Raw genomic sequence first — 12,120 nt, 5'->3', positions numbered from 1 at the left:
GTCTTATAAGTCCTTTTAGTGTTGCGCATACACACTGCTCAGGTTCTGACTCGTATTTTTATGTAAGAATAGAAAATTCATCTCTATTCTCTATTCTTTTTCATTAAAATGTCTCTCAGTAACATATTTGGGAAGTGACTTGCTATCTGAAATATTTTTATCATCCACACTGCATTGATATGAACTCATTTATCATTTACATCCTACATCCATTCTACGACCACTCCAATATAGATTTTTAATTAATTTCAGTTTTAAAATATTTAGCCCTGACACAAAGATCTGATTATCTGAGAGGAGAATATATTCAAATTCAGATTCAAATTTTATTGGTCACACACACAGCATGGTACACTGTACAACATGCAATGAGATACTTTTTTATGACTGTCCGTGGCATAAAAATAGAATAAACCAGAATTTACTTGTATACAAGTAGGAAGGGAAAAAATAATGTAATATGAGATATAAAAGATAGATGGCAGCAACAGTATGGAATATATTAGGAAGTTCAGATATGTGCAGTTTATGTGTAACACAATGCTATGCAACGTCGGGCTGAGGTGGTTGCAGTGAACTTGCTAACATATGTAATAAGTATTTATAAATACGGGGTAATACGGGTTTATTAACAGGATGGACGTGGCGTGGGTGTTGTGCAAACAAGTCCAAGCTCTAGTTGAAGCTCCAGTCCTGGCTGAGGGACAGAATGGCCTGTGGGAAGAAGCTCCTCCTCATTCTCTCTGTGTTGGCCTTCAGGGAGAGGAAGTGCTTCCCTGACTGCAACAGAGAGAAGAGTCCATTGTGTGGATGGCTGAGATCTTTTACTATCTACCTGGCCTTGGTCCAGCAACTAAACCTTTTCATTTAAACCACGAATATAAAAGAGATTTAGCCATAATATAGTGCTGTACTTGTACTTTAAAAATGAAGCAACCAAGTGAGGAAAAATTCCAGATTATTAGAACATTAAAAGTCTGAAGAGTTTCAGTTTGTCTTGTTGATCAACTGTATAATCTTTCTCCAGAACCTCAAGTGCTATATTTTATTCTCTGTTAATTTAAATAGACTAAAAAAAGACAGAAAGTAAATAATAATAATAATAATAATAATAATAATAAAACAGAATGATATAGGTGTGGCATGCTGGCCTAAAGCCTAACTGCCCGAGTTGCTGCGGGGATGGCTGTTACTGTAACACTCGTGATGTCATTAATAATATTATCATTATATATATATATATACAGAGAGAGAGAGAGAGCGCTCAGGTATGCCTCATTTCCGGGGATATTGCCTTGTTTCCTGGCCTGTGCTTGTGGGAAGCTGCTGTGACTGCTCTGGTACATTTTGCTGTCTGCTCTTCCGGATTGGCTTCATTGTTTGAAAAGTGGGTGATAACATTCCTGCCGGTTTAGTGCTCTTCATCTGATCGCATCTGCCTTTCATCAGGTTTGTATTTTGTTTGATTAGTGCAACAGTGTATCGGCTGTTGAATGTAAGCTGAGTAACTGAGTATCCTGTTATAACCAGAGTCCTGTGGCCATTTTGTTAACGGTAGGTTAATGTTTCTTAGTGTTTCCTTCTTTTTTTATAACATTGAATATCATTATTTTAAACCGTATCCACTGTCTGCATGGTTTGCAGGGTGAAGTGCAGGTTCTTTGCTCCTAGTGGTCTGCATCGAGCACATCATGTGTTTGTTCCTGTGTGTTAGCCCTGGTCGTGGAAACTTTTGTTTTTTTTTCTTTTTGTATTTAATACACCAGCTGATCATTCAGTTTAATATTAAAATATTGCTTTCTTCTTTGTGTATTGGAGCAGTGTGATTGGGTCAAACAAATGAGAAAAACAATCAGCCATCATTCAGTTCAACAGTTCAGTTGTTTCTTTCTTTGTATGGTCAACTTGGAACACTATTATATTGTTTATATTGTTTATATTTGTTATCTGCAACAGGGCTACTATTTTGTGTGTGTGTGTGTGTGTTTCTTCTCTATCTAGGAGCTGCAGGCCTCCGTAGAGATAATTTAAATGAAAAGGGAGTGAGGCTGTCTTTTCACTGGATGCTGTGCCTTGCAGTGTGCACAGTGATTTTCTGCTGATACATGTGTGTGTGTGTGTGTGTGTGTGTGTGTGTGTGTGGGGTGTGAATAGGGAGAACAATTCTCTCTTTGCCCAGTCTGCCCTGTAGTTGAGGCCGCAGCTCTGTGAAGTTGTCTTTAGTGTAATGTGTGTTCAGATGTGATGTTTAGGTGTATACCTCTTTAAGTGAAGGTGATATTGTGTTACTGTATTGTGTTGTAATAAAGTATTTTTGTATTTGAGAATAAATACCTGCGTCTCCATGTTTTATTCTGCCTTTGGGTGGGGAACCTGCGTGTAGCCTTAGGGGTAAATTCTGTGGGTGAAATTCCCATAGTGGTGTAGTCGGAAATCAGATTTATTTATTTATTTATTTTTTAATTACTTCTTTAGTTTAGGTACCGTACCACCCGGTCACACAGGTGTTGCATTAAATAAATACACAGAAAACCAAAATAAAAAAGTATTAGCACCCACCTGTAAAATTCTGAATGTGTATCAGGTTGTTTTCCCCTCCACTGTAATAAAATCCCAAATTTGTCTAACTTCAATAATCATTAAAGTGCTATCTTCAGATGATACCTACAGTATATAGTGTATATACAGTAGTATAGTATACAGTATATTAGATACGATCACTATAAAAACAAGCCATTTAAAACTCTCACATAAACACCACAGTTGTTGACTAGAGATGGTAAATGATAAGAGAAAAGCATCATATAACTAGAACAGAGCAGGATGTGCATTAAAATAAACAACTTGACTAAAGGCTGATTTTAGGAATTTTATATTGAATGAGATAACGGTTGTTTTCGTCTTATTTTTCACCCCCAAAGTCTCAAAATTCAGCGTGACTCGAGGGCAGTGAAAGTGCAGCCCGTGCTCAGATAGGACGCCTTTAATTAATTAATGACACAGTTTAAACACAATAGGTGTGGATATAGGAACAGAATGATCTCTGAATGTTTTAAAATAATTATTAAATATTTTTAGGATGTTTTGGCCTACAGTTGTGTGATGATCGTGATTTTTTTTAATAAAAGCCCCAGACAGCAGACATACATCACCATGACATGCATCATTTATGACTGAACATCACATGCAGCTTGTTGTATTTGCTGCTTGAGAAAATTTGGCACTATTTTATCATATTCTCCTTTCATCTGTTCTTGTGTATAGGGTAAGATATGAACTTGTCCGAGTTAAACAGCGCCCCTGCTGGTGGTGATGTCTTAAATCTCCACATGCATGGACTACATTTTAGAGTGTTTAGCCACTAACACACCTCCATATTTCCTAGTTACATCATAGTTAGTTATCACATATATGCAAAAATTGCCCGTGTGTACTGTGGCTGACCTGACCTATGGACTTTTCTCAAAAAGCATATAATGTGCATGTATAACACTTTTAAGATAAAAAGTCTATATTTAATTTTATCTTACAAGTAGGGCTAAAACGATTCCTCGAGTAACTCGAATACAAAAAAAATCATCGAGGCAAATTATTTAGCTCGAGGCTTCGTTTAGTCCATTTACTGTAACTACACACGGAACACTGTGTTTCCGCACGGACCATTATTACTGACGCACAACCCGATGAACGCTGGACATGTGATGTAAACACAGAAGACGCGGCAGAATGAAAAATGGAGGAACGGCGAGAAAACAGCGAGGGGCGAGGAGAAGATTCAGGCCAAAGAAAACGGCAGAAAGTTTCCAAAGTTTGGGATCATTTCAAACTAAAACCGAAAGAAAACTCAGTACAGTGTGTTTACACACACACCCCAGTATGTAGAGAGACATTTAAGCGGGTTTATTCTCCAAATAACTCTAATTTCATGTTGCAGAAAAATGTGTTAAGAAATTTTGCAGTATATGCAATGACATAAATGCAATGTTTAGGTATTATTATTATTTTTATTACTGTTTATTTTTTATTTATGCCTTAGTTTTAGGTTGTACTGTTTACCTTTTTAAAAGTAATGTAAAATAGATTTTTGTATTTTTATTTATTTATTTATTTTTTATTTATGTTTTTATTTTATTTTTTATTTATATATTTGCATTTGCATTTTGAATGTAATATGGCAATTAAATGCACTAAATTGGTTTAGTTTTCAGTGTTATTAATGTATGCAATTTCAACAATAAAAATGTTCATTTTTCTAAAAAGGAAACAAATTAGTTGTTTATTTTAAGAGACCTATCTTATTTTCTCTTGTATATTTAGTATTGCTCTTTAATAAAGAAAAATGACTTCTTATCCGATTACTCGATTAATCGATGGAATAATCGGTAGAATACTCGATTACTAAAATAATCGATCGCTGCAGCCCTACTTACAATTCTTCTCAAATGTCAGCATTTAACTCCGTTATGAGGTTGATAACATGAAAGCGATACAATTTCGCCTTTGTAACTTAATAATTAAAGTTTATATTTAATTATTATTGATTGATGTGGTTTATCTTTACTGTATGATAGTGGTGTAGATTACAATAATACAGGAGTGTAGCACATGTTCATACACATATTCAGTGTGTAAAAGGTTACAGACACTAAAAAACATTGTGCCTTTTTTATTAGAGAGGAGATTATTATTACAGATAATGCACAAATATTTTAGTCCATATATTGTACTTTGATAGACGCCTTACAGATTGTTGCTTAGGACAACCAGAAAAGTCTGCCCAAGTCTTTAAGTCAGTATGAAGTGACACACTAACTGAGGACTTGGACTGACATTTGAATGTATTAGTACTGTGAATAACACAAACTGCTTAGTATCTATTATTCTAAAATATCCTTTAAAATGGACATTCAGAGCTAAGACTGGTCTTTTTTGTGCCTAGGTCTAGCTTTGATTGGTGCATTGGTGCTCTCTGTACATTCATCTTAGCTAACTTGTTTAGCACAATGACCTAGAAACTATGAGGAGTCTATAAAAGAAAGAGACTTGGAAAACAGGGAACTGTGAGACTAGGAAATACTAATACTGAAATGTGAATATGTTACACTGCATAAATGGTGACTGTGTTACCAGTACAATAAGAAATAAGTGAAACAATGATTAGGGAGTGTGGCTAATGCATAAATAGAACAGGAACAAAGGAAAGTTCCCTGACAGAGCTACTGGACTTCAAAGCACAGCTCCCAAGCAATCCACTAGGAGTATGTACTAGTGGTATGTGGTGCCACCAATAGTGCTGTATAATTTATTTTAAAGAATCTTAGGTCCTCCACATTTCTGTAGTTGTGAGCATCTCATTTTTTGTGTTTCCCTATTATGGCTTTTGAGAGGCAATGGGTGATTCAGAGTTAGACACAGAGAAATTTCACAAATATACCCTACAAAATTTATATCCACTTAGAACCAAGACAGGTGAACTCAGTTTACTCATAGTTTATTGTGCAACCCAGATGTAGATCTTCTTCTTCTTTCTTCTTCTTCTTTCGGCTTTTCCCTTCAGGGGTCGCCACAGGGAATCAGCACTCTCCACCAATCCCTATCTTCTGCATCCTCAACACTTGCACCCACTAGCTTCATATCCTCATTTATTACCTCAATGAACCTCCTCTTTGGCCTTCCTCTTTGCCTCCTGCCTGGCAGCTCCATGTCCAAAATTCTCCTACTAATATACTCACTCTCCCTCCACTGAACATGTCCAAACCATCTTTTACGAGTGGTACCTTCCACAGTAATCTGATGTAACTTGTGTGGGGCCATCCTCAGCAGCAGCAGCCAATGCAGTGTGGATAAGATAGGGGTTATGTGGTGATATCATCTGATTCTAGTAAGGACTCTTGCTGCTGCATTCATATTGGGGTTTGAAAAAAGGAGGGCCATGAAATCTATTACTGATCCCGCAGAGAGAGCCACAAGATGGATCTGGATTAGGAAGGCAGGCCCGTGATCTGCTGCTGGGACGCAGGCCGGGGACTGATCACCCCTGGCTGCGTCACCTGACTGACGATGTCTGATGTTGTAAGACCCGAAGAACATCACTGAGGATGCATCCCAGCATGCATCCATAGGATGGATTTGAAAAGAAAATGTTCTAACGATTTGCTCAACTTGCTAGATTTTGCACAATCATGATACAGAGTGCTCACTGCCCTATTTAGCTCCATAGAGGTATTATTGCACCTAGTGGTCAAACATGGGAACTGTAAGAAGTGCTGTTAGAGCCCTATTGGGTTACTCTAAAAATTCACTAGATAGTAATATAAGTCAAGTGTGACAGCCTCTCAAATTAATTCTAATCTCTCTCTCTCTCTCTGTGTGTGTGCGTGTTTGGTTTCTGTGTTACATGTGTTATATGTGTATTTTCTGTTTTAGGTAGTTATCTGGTTAAAAACATGTGTTCACTGCACACAGACCACACAAATCTTCTTTAATACAAACTGTCACATCTACCTTCCACTGAATTCTAAGGACACAGTCATGCTCATTTCCTGTTCCCACTGTATATAAAGCATATTGCTTATATTTGTTCGAGTTCTGAGCCAGTGTATTCCTGATTGATTGTTGTAGATGATCCTTGCATCTCCTCTTGGTTTTCCTGTTTGGGTCTGCCTTTTTTTTGGTAATTCTCTGATATTCTGTGCTTTGATATCTGCCTGTTTAACAGACTGTTTTGAATTTACCCTTTGGACCTGTATGCGTTAAGATATTTCTGTGTGATGTGTCCCATCTGTTACACAAACACACATGTGCACAATGCTAAACATTATAGGTTGGGTCTATATATGAGTCATTACCAGCCACTTATTGGACAGACCTGATATACGGGCTTGTGGTAAAGTATCTAAAACTGAACCTGAAATAAACTTTAGAATTTAAACCAGACATCATTTTAAATAGCCATAATCTACATACATCACATATTAAGGTGTCACTTAATGTAATAAAATCATAAGCTTCAGTTGAGTAGCTGAGGTCAGTGACCGGTGAATACAGTTTGAGACAAGAGCAGATCTCACACTTTACTCAGTTGTGGGTGTTTGTCCTGTGCACAATGTGGTTATTACCACCAACAGCAGATGCAGAAAAACAATAGCTTCTTTTCATTTTTTTTCAGTGCTTGACTCTCCAAAATAGGGCTCCCTTAGCACCAGAGACATCATGATTTACTTCTTGGATTTTTTATGTAAAACCCTGTCAGAGGATTGTGTATTAGTTGGATACACAGTACACACAGGTACACAGTACAGGGAAAATAATTGCTAGGTCAAGAGATAGGACTATTGATTGTGTTGAACATATCGAAGACCACAAGAAGGTATTGATAATTTAATAAATTAAAGTTCATTACATGAGGCTAAATAAGGATCATGAAAGACCAGGTGTTCATCGTAGGCATTACACAGACTATTGAGTAAATGATCAATAGTCAGCTATTAACAATGGCAAAGACTTCCAGTTGATAATATATCAGTACCTGCTTACTGATATTTCCCACAAGCCTCTTCTCTTGCTTCTGCAAAATTATGTCCTGTTATCCTTTTTTCTGTGATGTCACTTGTCAGCGTTGTGCTCTATACTGATAAGACCATTCACACCTTGCTCTGACAGCTATATATAGTTGTATGTATAGTTTAATGATAAAAAATCAAAGTCAAATTTATTCAGGTTTTGTATTACTTTTATTAATGATATTTAATCAAAAAGCTGTGTTCAGTTAAATTAGTTTCAAATGTGCTACCAACCCTACCTTTGAGGTTAAAGACTGCCCCACGTGTCTTTTTTTATCTAGCTGGGGGTTATTTCCTGTGCAGTTTGTGGTTTAACATCAGCAGCAGAAAAACACAAATGAGTTTGCCATTGTGGTTTTTGTGCTTGATCGTGCAGGGTTGTCTGCCTAATCCGAGCATTCAGATAGAACATTCTGCAGGTACTGGGCTTAAGGGTGGAATGATACACAAAATACATTTCGATATGATTCAATACAGTATCTTGATACAACACATTTGATATGCTATTTTGATACAGCAAACATAAGCATTGCCTGAATATCTTAGGTTTCCATTTTCAGTTGATTAAAACATTCAGCATTATAAAAGTACAATAACAGAAACTGATATAGTGTTTGTGTGATCCATTCACTCTTAGCAGGGTACAATGGGGAAAAAAACATTAGAATGGAAAAAAAAAATTAACATTAACTTTTATTGGCATGACTCACAAGGGGTGTGTCAGGGCTTTTCTTGTTCTGGTGTTAGCTCAAATTCAGATTCGATTTTATTGGTCACACACACAACCATACACAGTACAATGTGCAGTGAAATGCTTTTTACGACTGTCCTTGACATAAAAGTATAATTTACATAAATCATAATTTACTTGTATGTCTCATGTCTGCAGCTATAAACTTCAGATTTCTTTATCCTGGATTGAATCAGTGATGAAAGACTGCCTGAATGCAACAGAGAAATGTTTATGTTTTTAGTGTTTTTGTCTAGCTCTGCTGACAAAATAGTGATATTGCACACGTATTGCAGCACACTGCAACGTGCTGAATCTGCCCACAACTCATTGGCCATCGGCGTTGTAAATTACCAGGAAGCTGAAGTGCATCTAAACACCAGACCTTAAAGATGGGAAAATTTTTACAGTTTCTGATTGCTGCTCAATCAAAAATACTAGTATGCTAGTGTCTCAGCTCGTGAAAACAGTGTGATTAGGATAAATAATTATATGTTAGATTGAATTATGCAGTGTGATTAATAAATATTAATGTGATCCAATTACATTATAAAATCTCACATGGATGTTGGCACTGACAGAAAGAAAAAAATTATAGTATTAAATGAACTTGACTAACTCATGTGTGGCCCAATAGGGCAGTGGGTAATGTCACTATCTCACAACAGCAGGGGTCCCGGGGTTGGAGACTGTGCAGTGTTTGATTTTATTCCAGAGCTGTTTAAATTAATATAACACAATTCATTCACACAGAACCAACATACACATTTAAAGTAAATAAATCTAATGAACTTTTTTTCAGTGTACAGAATCTGATTTGTCCTGTGTGACTTACACAAGAGTCTCATGACAGCCCAGAAAACAAGTTCCAAAATTATGGATTTGCCCATTTTAACTCTGATCCATCTGTTTCCTTGTCTATTCTGTGTTTAAGCTTACTTAGTTTCTCAGTATGTGCATCTATGCATCCCAACTCTAACAGGTAGGAAAGTAGATTAAAGTAATTAATAAATTAATGGGCTGTAAGTATAAAGCCCAGAATGTAAAATAAGATGTCAGAAGCTGATTGAACACCATAACTGAACAGGACAACAGGATGTAGGGGCTTGTGGCTGAACATGTTAGACCGGAACTTAAGAAAGGCTAGAAATAGAAGACTTTTTATTCCACTTAGTCTCTGTTCACATGTTCAGTGGAGGGTGTGTGTTAGAAATGGCCCTGCGTGTGTTTACTCTACAGCTGCTGGTTGGTGAGTTCATTTAAAAAAGTTGTACATTTTGGACTAGATCATTTTTACTATTCATATACTATTCACAGTGAATAGTGTTCAGGACATCTGTAGAGGGATTAGTGCACTCACTTGTACCAGAAACATTTTAAAGGGAGTTAGACAGTTAAAAATAAATAAATAAATTGAAATTGAAATTGAAATATAATTGTACTTGGCTATGATATGTTAAATGTGGTTCCATTGTGTTGGACTGTGTGTTTAATTTTACAGAGTGGTGATGAATCTTCTCTCTCAATGTGGTGTTGTTCTTTCAGGGCTCCTGAGTCTCCTTCAGATCATTTCAGCTGAACTCATATCTGAGCTATTGTTTGCTGTGTGGCTCTGTTTATGGTTCTGCAATGTGCCAACCTGACATGATCAATGATAACGGTGCTTGTTTGCAGAACAAGAACACAGCACAGAACCTATAGAATGAGCTATCCAATTGATGCTAGATGTAATGTGACTGAGTACAAGCTCACTATGGTTTAAAGCAACAATGTCTTTCAGTTGTCATTGGGGTGGGAATTTTGCCACAACCTGGCAACCCTCCCCCTCATGCTTCAGGTAGTTGTCATTTAAAGGTGCATTTAGGTAAGATTTGGAACTTTGGTGAAAATAGATCCCTAAAGACTTTTTTTTCCTTCTTGAGCCCAAACCCTATTCCTACCCATGTTCACAAAGCTTTGCCCCCAGAACCTATGGTAATTCAACCAACAGCCTGAAAGCTGAGTTATAACACTATGTGGTACCTGACGCGCAGAATACCTACATGTACTTTACTGTCTGACTACGCCACCCCCTAAAATGGGCGGGGGAAACCCCTTTTCTCTCTGTAGTGTGGCTAATTCTAGACCCTGCCCGCAAAGGAACAGTTTACACAAGGCATGTACACAAGCTCAAATTTATTACAATTTTGAGTAGGTACAATTGCTAATGTGAAAAAGAGACGAAGGGAAACTGGCTGGAGCTTCTCAAACTAATAAGGTCGGGTCGGCACGGCACCCACAGCTCCTCTCCTAGGAGGCCCTGGTGAGAGAGACAGACACAACAAACCCAACACCATACAAGCATGCAACATAGCAAACACTGCACACACAAGGTCAGTAATTACCACTACAAAATACCACACCGTGTTGCATGTTACCAGTACACACCAAAATGGTGTCCCCTCAGTGCAGCCCCCAGCTGAATGGAGCAGTAGTGAGGTGCAGATCCGGCCTTGTACAGAGAACCTATACAGAGACAAAAAGAGGAGAACAGCCAGCTCCCAACACAATGACCACCGTGCTGGCTTGGTCAAGGCAGGGTTACACTAGACCAAGGACAAAAAAAAAAAAAAAAAAGGACCAAGCCAAAGGCAAACAAAACAACCAACAAACAAACTAAAAAAAAGACTTGTACACTGACAATAAAACAGTGGCTGGCCTGGTCCTTTGCAAGAGTGTTCAATACTCCCCGCAGCACAATAACCCAGGAAGATAAAATGGGGCACTCCAGTGCAGAGTGTCTGCAGCCCAGCAACTCAATAGGAGGCCACAAGTCCTTCAAATGCCACGCAGTCACCTGTGTCCTTCATGAAGAGTGGAACACATTGTTCTAGCAGTCACCCTGTATGACGGGAGTCTAGTTGCAATGGCAAATGGCAGCAGCAAGAGAGTGTGAACTCCACAAGCCAAACTTTATAATCTCCTAATGTGACATGCCTCATGTGACCCAAGACAAGCAGCCACACAATGCAGATCACATGATCCCCACACTGATTATCAGTGCAGGTAACCACCAAGAAGAAAACACAGATCCCCACAACTATAAACACACAAAATTTGTTTAAAATAATTTATGAGGACGGTTATGAATGCTGCTGTTGTCCTTTTTTCTTTGTAATCTCTCATGAGCTTTAAGCTGCATTAGCATGCTAGCATCATTAGCTAAATGACAGGCCACTCAGCTGCCTGAAAGGCAAAATACAACTCTATAAATATGCAAAATTCTGCTTTTGATGATTTATGAATATGTTCACAAATGCTGTCGATGTCCTGTTTTCTTTGTAATGAAAAAAAAAAAAGTAAAAACTCATATGTAAAGCCAGCCATTCAAACAAAACAAAGATTTATACAGATTGCATTTACATTCCTGCCCAGGAGCAACAGCGCTAATTCTGCATCCAGCTTTATCCCCTTCACCAGTAATTCTATTCAATTTTATTTGTATAGCACTTTTAACAAAGGACATTGTCACAAAGCAGCTTTACAGAAATAAATACATTCAAATAAATTAAACCAAAATAAATTGTAAATATGTGAATTTATCCCTAATGAGCAAGCCAGGGGCAACAGTGGCAAGGAAAAACTCCCTGAGATGATATGAGGAAGAAACCTTGAGAGGAACCAGACTCAAAAGAGAACCCATCCTCATCTGGGTGATAATGGATAGTGCGATTATAAATAAATCCCTTCTATTATTGTGTACTATATGGACAAATAGTGAAGTTGTGCAACAAGTAAATTCATCACAGTTTTCACATGAAGCCCAGTTTGTTAAACCTATCCACTGTC

Source organism: Pangasianodon hypophthalmus, chromosome 9 (assembly GCF_027358585.1).
Source record: "Pangasianodon hypophthalmus isolate fPanHyp1 chromosome 9, fPanHyp1.pri, whole genome shotgun sequence".
NCBI lineage: Eukaryota > Metazoa > Chordata > Actinopteri > Siluriformes > Pangasiidae > Pangasianodon > Pangasianodon hypophthalmus.
Note: the sequence above shows the minus strand (reverse complement) of the source record.